This window comes from Tursiops truncatus, chromosome 8, assembly GCF_011762595.2.
Source record: "Tursiops truncatus isolate mTurTru1 chromosome 8, mTurTru1.mat.Y, whole genome shotgun sequence".
In the NCBI taxonomy this organism is placed as follows: Eukaryota; Metazoa; Chordata; class Mammalia; order Artiodactyla; family Delphinidae; genus Tursiops; species Tursiops truncatus.
Window position 1 is genome coordinate 27,108,216 of NC_047041.1, and position 10,879 is coordinate 27,119,094.

Consider the following 10,879-nt stretch of genomic DNA (forward strand, 5'->3'; position numbering starts at 1 on the left):
TGGAATTTTGTAAGGAAAATCTGTCTCTTCTTCCCTCATTTTTTAATTTAATCATTTGTTTATATCAGTATGGATTTATATTTATTTTATACTTTGGGTTATAATCCAATGTTAAAGTATTTACTAATTATTTTTGTTGCTTAACTTACTCCAGCTTTGGACATTTGGAGCTACAATTATTCCCCCATCCTTTTGTTTTTTGAACACTTCCATGCTTATTGTAATTACAAGATAATCCAGGATCATCTTGTATATTTTCTGTTGTAGCCTTAGTATAGTACATTTCTTCAAGGAGTCCTGCTTGCTCTTATTAGAAGATGATACGTAAAAAGCAAAATCTGGACAGTGGGTTTGCTCATTGTTACTGGGTTGTCATTGTTTCCAGGTTTCCATGTAGGATAGAGCTTGTATACTAACCTATGTATACATACATATCAAAAATTATTTCTCTAGCTATCCATCTATATATGTATTAAGCTAAATATGAGTTCATACTGATTTCTCCACTTCAAATGCAGCACTGCCGAGTTTGTTCTAGCTTCCATTCTTCCTTATCTTGCTTAGATATCAAAAGAAATGATATCTTCCATATATTATAACATATCAATATTAAATCTATGACATTATAATGATGAGTTTAAAAAGACAACAGTCTCATCAATCTCCTTTATATAATGTTAGGAAAGCAACTCATAATTTCTCTCCAACTATGAGAAACCTGGTTCCAACAATCAAGTAAGATACATTTACTTATGATATAAACCTAAATTTAAGTTTTACAAAACAATTTAATTTTTATACCATATTTTTTTTAATCCACTGGTGATTACTGAAAACCCATATATACTATTGTTGATTATCTGCATGCCTGGAACACACTGAATTCTATAGACATTAATATAAATGGATGACATTGTTTATGACATTCTGTCCTATAAGAGGCAGGTGCATTATCCAGACTAATACCAACAATTTAATAAATAAATTTATTTATGTATTTATTAGCTAAATCATTTCTTGACAGGGCCTAGATTTTTCAATATGTATGTATTTTTCCCCAACTAAACTGATACTTTTTGATTTTCATATAGTTTGATGCAATCACTTTCCAGCAATAGGAACAATACCCTAGTGCCTCATAGAGTGCATTGCTGTACCTTTTTATCTATCTGTTAAACGTGCTTGAAATCAGCACACTAATCTTGCCCTATAGCAGTTGCTTGATTAATCTTTTTCCAATCTATCTACCTCACATGGTCTCTCCATGAAACTGATTGACATTGTGCATGATTTAAATGTTGATAAGTTATCTCTCTTTCAAAACCACAGAATCCTTATTACACCAAAAAAAATTACTTTCCTTGTTTTATGTTCCTCATTCCTCTCTGGAGTCACTGCAATTGAAAGGGGTCACCAAGTAAGACTAATTCACTCATTCATTCACCATTTATTTATAGAACATTTACTATGGATCATGGTATCATGAAGGAATGAAAAAGTTTTTTAGCCTTTATGGCATTTGTTCCTTAAAATTAAAAGATCCCAAATACAGACACATATACATAAACACACATATCCAAGTGAGTACAAAAAAATATGTTGTAAACCTTACATTAGTGGTAGAAACCTGATGTGATTGATCTCCTTCAAGGCGGGAATTATGTTGTATTAAACATGAATCTACCCCTACAGCAGCACTAGCTCCTCATCTTAATACCTATTCAAGGATAGGAATAGCTAAGTAAAGTATCGTGGGAAAGTTAGTATTTGAGCATGATTATAAAAAACTGGAAGGTTATCATTTGTTGAGAAATGGAGGAGCATTTCAGACAGAAGAAAGAAGTGGGTGCTCACTAGGAGCAATGAGTAGCCCAGAGATGGGAATCATGATGGGGATTAGTAGACAGTAGGACTCAGGAGTTTAATAAAAGCCAGATTCTGAAGAGCTTGGCATATGTAGACATGAAATAAATATTTTGTAAACAAATTGGAAAATGTTACAAAATGGGGTGTTGAGACATACATTTCTCCTTTACCTTGTTTATTAACAAATACTATTGTATTTCTTTTAATAATGGAGTCACGGATTGTTTGTTTAACTTGATTCATATACAGGCAGTTGATGGAGAATTGATGAAATTACTTTGATAATCAAAGTCCTCCAAAATGATATTTCAGATTTAAAAAGTGAATATTATATTGTGTTTTCCAGTTTAAACAACTACACTGAACACATTCACAAATTATGTGTTTAGTATTTTAAAATTTAATTTGACTTTGGACAGTTTAATTGCGATGACTATAATTGTTCTTTATTAGGCAACTACAATGATTTAAGAATGTAATTTTTAGTTCTTGAAACAATCTTTCAATTTAGTTACTACTAGGCTTGTTTTTAAAGATGAGAAGATTAAAGCATAGAGTGTTTAAGTAACAAGCCCAATGTCACATAGCTAGTAATGATACAGCAGGATTCAAAGAAATATTCAGTTCCATAAATACCACATATATTTATAAGAAAAGCCAAGTGTTTTGTTTGCATCAATTGTCATGGCTCTGATTTAAGCTGAAGCTTATGCATCATTAATGAAAGAAAAATTATGTACTTTCTAATATTGTAGAAATATAAGTACTGAGTAAGTCATTTAACACAAATGCCATGGTAGCAAAGTTAGATCAATAATAATTATTTCTTCCAGTTTAACAAATATAAATATTTGATTGGTTAGGAAGGAAAAAATCTAAAGAAAGGGAAATAAGCATACTCACTCTAGTTATATAACCATCTGATACTTGAAACAACTCAAATGGTTGATCTATAATAGAGTTACCTCTCCCTATTATAAATCATATACATCCCAGTTTATTACATTTAAGTTCTAAACATTTTTCTGATTCCATTTTTTTCCTCCTTTTTTTATCACCTAAGAAAATTTGAGTTGTATGTATTTAGTCACACCATATCCAACTTCTTTCCCTTGAAAATATCCTTGGCTGTGACTGAATACATTTTGCATAGCATTTTTAACAAAAATAACATGGAACCATACTGACTTCACTTCTAAGATGATTCTACTCACAAACTTGTCTGGTTTCCTGAATGTTCAAAACAGTCTTATGCAAAATGTTTATCAGCCAACATACTTCTTAGTCCAATGGAGAGATTATGGATAAGCTATTTATGAAAGTGATCAATTACAGCTATCCCCAGATAAACTCTTTTTATTTATTTATTTTTATGGTGGTAACTTTATTATTAATTTATATATCTATTGATCTATTTATTTATTTATTTGTCGTAACTTTGTTTATTTATTTATTATTGTTTTTGGTGTGTTAGCTTCTACTTTATAAGAAAGTGAATCAGTTATACATATACATATGTTCCCATATCTCTTCCCTCTTGTGTCTCCCTCCCTCCACCCTCCCTATCCAACCCCTCCAGGTGGTCACAAAGTACCGAGCTGATCTCCTGTGCTATGCAGCTGCTTCCCACTGGCTATCCACCTTACGTTTGGTAGTGTATATATGTCCATGCCTCTCTCTCGCTTTGTCACAGCTTAACCTTCTCCCTCCCCATATCCTTAAGTCCATTCCCTAGTAGGTCTGTGTCTTTATTCCTGTCTTACTCTTAGGTTCTTCATGACATTTTTCTTCTTAAATTCCATATATATGTGTTAGCATACGGTATTTGTCTTTCTCTTTCTGACTTACTGCACTCTGTATGACAGACTCTAGGTCTATCCACCTCATTACAAATACCTCAATTTCATTTCTTTTTATGGCTGAGTAATATTCCATTGTATATATGTGCCACACCGTTTTTATCCATTCATCCGATGACGGACACTTAGGTTGTTTCCATCTCCAGGCTACTGTAAATAGAGCTGCAATGAACATTTTGGTACATGATTCTTTTTGAATTATGGATTTCTCAGGGTATATGCCCAGTAGTGGGACTGCTGGGTCATATGGTAGTTCTATTTGTAGCTTTTTAAGGAAACTCCATACTGTTCTCCATAGTGGCTGTACCAATTCACATTCCCACCAGCAGTGCAAAAGGGTTCCTTTTTCTCCACAGCAGTGCAAGAGGGTTCCTTTTTCTCCACAACGTTTTTTGTTTCTAGATTTTTGGATGATGGCCATTCTGACTGGTGTGAGATGATATCTCATGGTAGTTTTGATTTGCATTTCTCTAATGATTAATGATGTTGAGCATTCTACATGTGTTTGTTGGCAGTCTGTATATCTTCTTTGGAGAAATGTCTATTTAGGTCTTCTGCCCATTTTTGGATTGGGTTGTTTGTTTTTTTGTTATTGAGCTGCATGAGCTGCTTGTAAATTTTGGAGATTAATCCTTTGACAGTTGCTTCATTTGCAAATATTTTCTCTCATTCTGAGGGTTGTCTTTTGGTCTTGTTTATGGTTTCCTTTGCTGTGCAAAAGCTTTGAAGTTTCATTAGGTCCCATTTGTTTATTTTTGCTTTTACTTCCATTTCTCTAGGAGGTGGGTCAAAAAGGATCTTGCTGTGATTTATGTCATAGAGTGTTCTGCCTATGTTTTCCTCTAAGAGTTTGATAGTTTCTGGCCTTACATTTAGGTCTTTAATCCATTTTGAGCTTATTTTTCTGTATGGTGTTAGGGAGTGATCTAATCTCATAATTTTACATGTACGTGTCCAGTTTTCCAAGCACCACTTATTAAAGAGGCTGTCCTTTCTCCACTGTACATTCCTGCCTCCTTTTTCAAAGATAAGGTGACCATATATGCGTGGATTTACCTCTGGGCTTTCTATCCTATTCCATTGATCTATATTTCTGTTTCTGTGCCACTACCATACTGTCTTGATTACTGTAGCTTTGTAGTATAGTCTGACTTCAGGGAGCCTGATTCCTCCAGCTCCGTTTTTCATTTTCAAGATTACTTTGGCTATTCGGGGCCTTTTGTGTTTCCATAAAAATTGTGAAATATTTTGTTCTAGTGCTGTGAAAACTGCCAGTGGTAGTTTGATAAGGACTGCAATGAATCCGTAGATTACTTTGGGTAGTAGGGTCATTTTCACTATGTTGATTCTTCCAATCCAAGAACATGGTATATCTCTCCATCTATTTGTATGATCTTTAATTTCTTTCATCAGTGTCTTATAATTTTCTGCATACAGGTATTTTGTCTCCTTAGGTAGGTTTATTCCTAGATATTTTATTATTTTGGTTACAGTGGTAAATGGGAGTGTTTTCTTGATTTCACTTTCAGATTTTTCATCATTAGTGTATAGGAATGCCAGAGATTTCTGTGCATTAATTTTGTATCCTGCTACTTTACCAAATTCATTGATTAGCTCTAGTAGTTTTCTGGTAGCATCTTTAGGATTCTCTATGTATAGGATCATGTCATCTGCAAACAGTGACAGCTTTACTTCTTCTTTTCTGATTTGGATTACTTTTATTTCCTTTTCTTGTCTGATTGCTGTGGCTAAAACTTCCAAAACTATGTTGAATAAGAGTGGTGAGAGTGGGCAACCTTGTCTTCTTCCTGATCTTAGTGGAAAAGCTTTCAGTTTTTCACCACTTGAGGACGATGTTTGCTGTGGGTTTGTCATATATGGCCTTTATAATGTTGAGGAAAGTTCCCTCTATGCCTACTTTCTACAGGGTTTTTATCATAAATGGGTATTGAATTTTGTCAAAAGTTGTCTCTGCATCTATTGTGATGATCATATGGTTTGTCTCCTTCAATTTGTTAATATGGTGTATCACGTTGATTGATTTACATATATTGAAGAATCCTTGTATTCCTGGAATAAACCCCACTTGATCATGGCGTATGATCCTTTTAATGTGTTGTTGAGGATTTTGCATCTATGATCATCAGTGATATTGGTCTGTAGTTTTCTTTCTTTGTGACATCCTTGTCTGGTTTTGGTATCAAGGTGTTCATGGCCTCATAAAATGAGTTTGTGAGTGTTCCTCCCTCTGCTACATTTTGGAAGAGGTTGAGAAGGATAGATGTTAGCTCTTCTCTAAATGTTTGATAGAATTCGCCTGTGAAGCCATCTGGTCCTGGGCTTTTGTTTGTTGGAAGATTTTTAATCACAGTTTCAATTTCAGTGCTTGTGATTTGTCTGTTCATATTTTCTATTTCATCCTGAATCAGTCTTGGCAGGTTGTGCATTTCTAAGAATTTGTCCATTTCTTCCATTTTGTCCATTTTATTGACATAGAGTTGCTTGTAGAAATCTTTCATGATCTTTTGTATTTCTGCAGTGTGAGTTGTTACTTCTCCTTTTTCATTTCTAATTCTATTGATTTGAGTCTTTTCCCTTTTTTTCTTGATGAGTCTATCAATTTATCAATGAGGTTTATCAATTTTGTTTATCTTCTCAAATAACCGGCTTTTAGTTTTATTGGTCTTTGCTATCATTTTATTGGTCTTTGCTATCGTTTCCTTCATTTATTTTTCATTTATTTCTGATCTGATTTTTATGATTTCTTTCCTTCTGCTAACTTTGGGGTTTTTTTTGTTCTTCTTTCTCTAATTGCTTGAGGTGCAAGGTTAGGTTGTTTATTCGAGATGTTTCCTGTTTCTTAAGGTAGGATTGTATGCTATAAACTTCCCTCTTAGAACTGCTTTTGCTGCATCCCATAGGTTTTGGGTCATCGTGTCTCCATTGTCATTTGTTTCTAGGTATTTTTTTATTTCCTCTTTGATTTCTTCAGTGATCACTTCGTTACTAAGTAGTGTATTGTTTAGCCTCCTTGTGTTTGTGTTTTTTACATATCTTCTCCTGTAATTGATATCCAGTCTTATAGCATTGTGGTCGGAAAAGATACTTGATACAATTTCAATTTTCTTTAATGTACCAAGGCTTGATTTGTGATCCAAGATATGATCTATCCTGGAGAATGTTCCATGAGCACTTGAGAAGAATGTGTATTCTGCTGCTTTTCGATGGAATGTCCTATAAATATCAATTAAGTCCATCTTTGTTAATGTATCATTTAAAGCTTGTGTATCCTTATTTATTTTCATTTTGGATGATCTGTGCATTGGTGAAAGTGGGGTGTTCAAGTCCCCTACTATGAATGTGTTACTGTCAATTTCCCCTTTTATGGTTGTTAGTGTTTGCCTTATGTATTGAGGTGCTCCTATGTTGGGTGCATAAATATTTACAATTGTTATATCTTCTTCTTGGATTGATCCCTTGATCATTATGTAGTGTCCTTCTTTGTCCCTTGTAATAGTCTTTATTTTAAAGATATGATATGAGAATTGCTACCCCAGCTTTCTTTTGGTTTCCATTTGCATGGAAAATATTTTTCCATCCACTTACTTTCAGTCTGTATGTTTCTCTAGGTCTGAAGTGGGTCTCTTGTAGACAGCATATATATGGGTCTTGTTTTTATATCCATTCAGCCAATCTGTGTCTTTTGGTGGGAGCATTTAGTCCATTTACATTTAAGCTAATTATCGATATGTACATTCCTATTCCCATTTTCTTAATTGTTTTGGGTTCATTATTGTAGGTCATTTCCTTCTCTTGTGTTTCTTGCCTAGAGAAGTTCCTTTAGCATTTGTTGTAAAGCTGGTTTGGTGATGATGAAATCTCTCAGCTTTTGCTTGTCTGTTAAAGTTTTAATTTCTCCATCAAATCTCAATGAGATCCTTGCTAGGTAGAGTAATCATGGTTGCAGGTATTTCTCTTTCATCACCTTAAATATGTCCTGCCAGTCCCTTCTGGCTTGCAGAGTTTGGCTGAAAGGTCAGCTGTTAACCTTATGGGGATTCCCTTGTGTGTTATTTGTTGTTTTTCCCTTGCTGCTTTTAATATGTTTTCTTTGTATTTAATTTTTGACAGTTTGATTAATATGTGTCTTGGCGTATTTCTCCTTGGATTTACCCTATATGGGACTCTCTGTGCTTCCTGGACTTGATTAACTATTTCCTTTCCCATATTAGGGAAGTTTTCAACTATAATCTCTTCAAATATTTTCTCAGTCCCTTTCTTTTTCTCTTCTTCTTCTGGAACCCCTATAATTCGAATGTTGGTGCGTTTAATGTTGTCCCAGTGGTCTCTGATACTGTCCTCAATTCTTTTCATTGTTTTTTCTTTATTCTGCTATTCAGTAGTTATTTCCACTATTTTATCTTCCAGGACACTTATCTCTTCTTCTGCCTCAGTTATTCTGCTATTGATCCCTTCTAGAGTATTTTTAATTTCATTTATTGTGTTGTTCATCATTGCTTGTTTCATCTTTAGTTCTTCTAAGTCCCTGTTAAATGTTTCTTGCATTTTGTCTATCCTATTTCCAAAATTTTGGATCACCTTTACTATCATTATTCTGAATTCTTTTTCAGGTAGACTGCCTATTTCCTCTTTATTTGTTAGGTCTCGTGGGTTTTTATCTTTCTCCTTCATCTGTTGTGTGTTTTTCTGTCTTCTGATTTTGCTTATCTTACTGTGTTTGGGGTCTCCTTTTTGCAGGCTGCAGGTTCCTAGTTCCCGTTGTTTTTGACGTCTGTCCCCAGTGGCTAAAGTTGGTTCAGTTGGTTGTGTCGGCTTCCTGGTGGAGGGGACAAGTGCCTGTGTTCTGGTGGATGAGACTGGATCTCGTCTTTCTGGTGGGCAGGTCCACGTCTGTTGGTGTGTTTTGGGGTGTCTGTGGACTTATTATGATTTTAGGCAGCCTCTCTGCTAATGGATGTGGTTGTGTTTCTGTCTTGCTAGTTGTTTGGCATACGTTGTCCAGCACTGTAGTTTGCTGGTCGTTGAGTGAAGCTGCATGCTGACATTGAGATGGAGATCTCTGGAGATTTTCATCATTTGATATTACGTGGAGCTTGGAGTTCTCCTGTGGACCAGTGTCCTGAAGTTGGCTCTCCCACCTCAGAGGCACAGCCCTTACTCCTGGCTGCAGCACCAAGAACCTTTCATCCACACGGTTCAGAATTAAAGGGAGAAAAAAGTAGAAAGAAAGAATTAGTAGAAGTAGAAAGCAAGCAAGCAAACAAGAAAGAAAGATGAAAGAAAGAATGAAAGAAAGAAAGAAAGAAAGAAAGAAAAAAGAAAAGAGGAGTGAGAGAGCAAGGGAGGGAGGGAGGAAGGAAGGAAGGAAGGAGAGAAGAAAGGAAAAAGGAAAGAAAAATAAGATAAAGTAAAATAAAATAAAGTTATTAAAATAAAAAATAATTATTAACAAATATAAAAAAAAATTTAAAAAACGGACAGATAGAACCCTAAGACAATGGTGGAAGCAAAGCTATACAGACAAAATCTCACACAGAAGCATAAACATACATGCTCACAAAAAGAGGAAAAAGGGAAAAAATCAGAAATCTTGCTCTCAAAGTCCACCTCCTCAATTTGCGATGATTCGTTATCTAAAGGAGGGAAGGAAGGGAAGAAAGAAAGAAGATAAAGTAAACTAAAATAAAATACGATAAAATAAAACAAAGTTATTAAAGTGAAAAATAATTATTAAGAAAAAAACAACAACAAAAAAAAGCAGGTTGATAGAACCCTAGGACAAATGGTGGAATCAAAACTACAGGCAAAATCTCACACAGAAACATACACACTCATAAAAAGAGGATAAGGGGAAAAAATCATAAATCTTGCTCTCAAAGTCCACCTCCTCAATTTGGGATGATTTGTTGTCTATTCATGTATTCCACAGATGAATGGTACATCAAGTTGACTGTGGAGCTTTAATCCGCTGCTTCTGAGGCTGCTGGGAGAGATTTCCCTTTCTCTTCTTTGTTCTCACAACTCCTGGGGCTCAGCTTTTGATTTGGCCCTGCCTCTGCGTGTAGGTCGCTGGTGAGCATCTGTTCTTCACTCAGACAGGACAGGGTTATAGGAGCAGTTGCTTCGGGGACTCTGGCTCACTCACGCCGCAGGGAGGGAGGGGTACGGATTGCGGGGCGAGCCTGCGGCGGCAGAGGCCGGCATGACGTTGCACCAGCCTGAGGCGTGCTGTGCGTTCTCCTGGGGAAGTTGTTCCTGGATCCCGGGACCCTGGCAGTGGCAGGCTGCACAGTCTCCCCGGAAGGGGGGTGTGGATAGTGACCTGTGCTCACATACGTGCTTCTTGGTGGCGGCAGCAGCAGCCTTAGCTTCTTATGCCCGTCTCTGGGGTCCACGCTTTTAGCCACAGCTCGCGCCTGTCTCTGGAGCTCCTTTAAGCAGAGCTCTTAATCCCCTCCCCTGGCACACCAGGAAACAAAGAGGGAAGAAAAAGTCTCTTGCTTCTTTAGCAGGTCCAGGCTTTTCCCCGGACTCCCTCCCGGCTAGCTGTGGTGCACTAACCCCCTGCAGGCTGTGTTCACGCTGCCAACCCCAGTCTTCTCCCTATGCTCCGACTGAAGCCCGAGCCTTAGCTCCCAGCCCCGCCCGCCCCAGCGGGTGAGCAGACAAGCCTGTCAGGCTGCTGAGTGCCAGTCGGCACCGATCCTCTGTGTGGCAATCTCTCCGCTTTGCCCTCCGCAGTGTGGTGGCTGCGCCCTCCTCCGCAGCTCTGAAGCTTTCCCCTTCTGTCACCCACAGTCTCTGCCTGCGAGGGAGCTTCCTAATGTGTGGAAACCTTTCCTCCTTCACAGCTCCCTCCCACTGGCGCAGGTCCCGTCCCTATCCTTTTGTCTCTGTTTATTCTTTTTTCTTTTGCCCTACCCAGGTACGTGGGGAGTTTCTTGCCTTTTGGGAGGTCTGAGGTCTTCTGCCAGCGTTCAGTAGGTGTTCTGTAGGAGTTGTTCCACGTGTAGATGTATTTCTGTTGTATCTGTGGGGAGGAAGGTGATTTCTGCATCTTACTCTTCTGCCATCTTCCCCTCCGTCCTTCCCAGATAAACTCTTAAAATCTGATTATTTCAATATCTTTATTA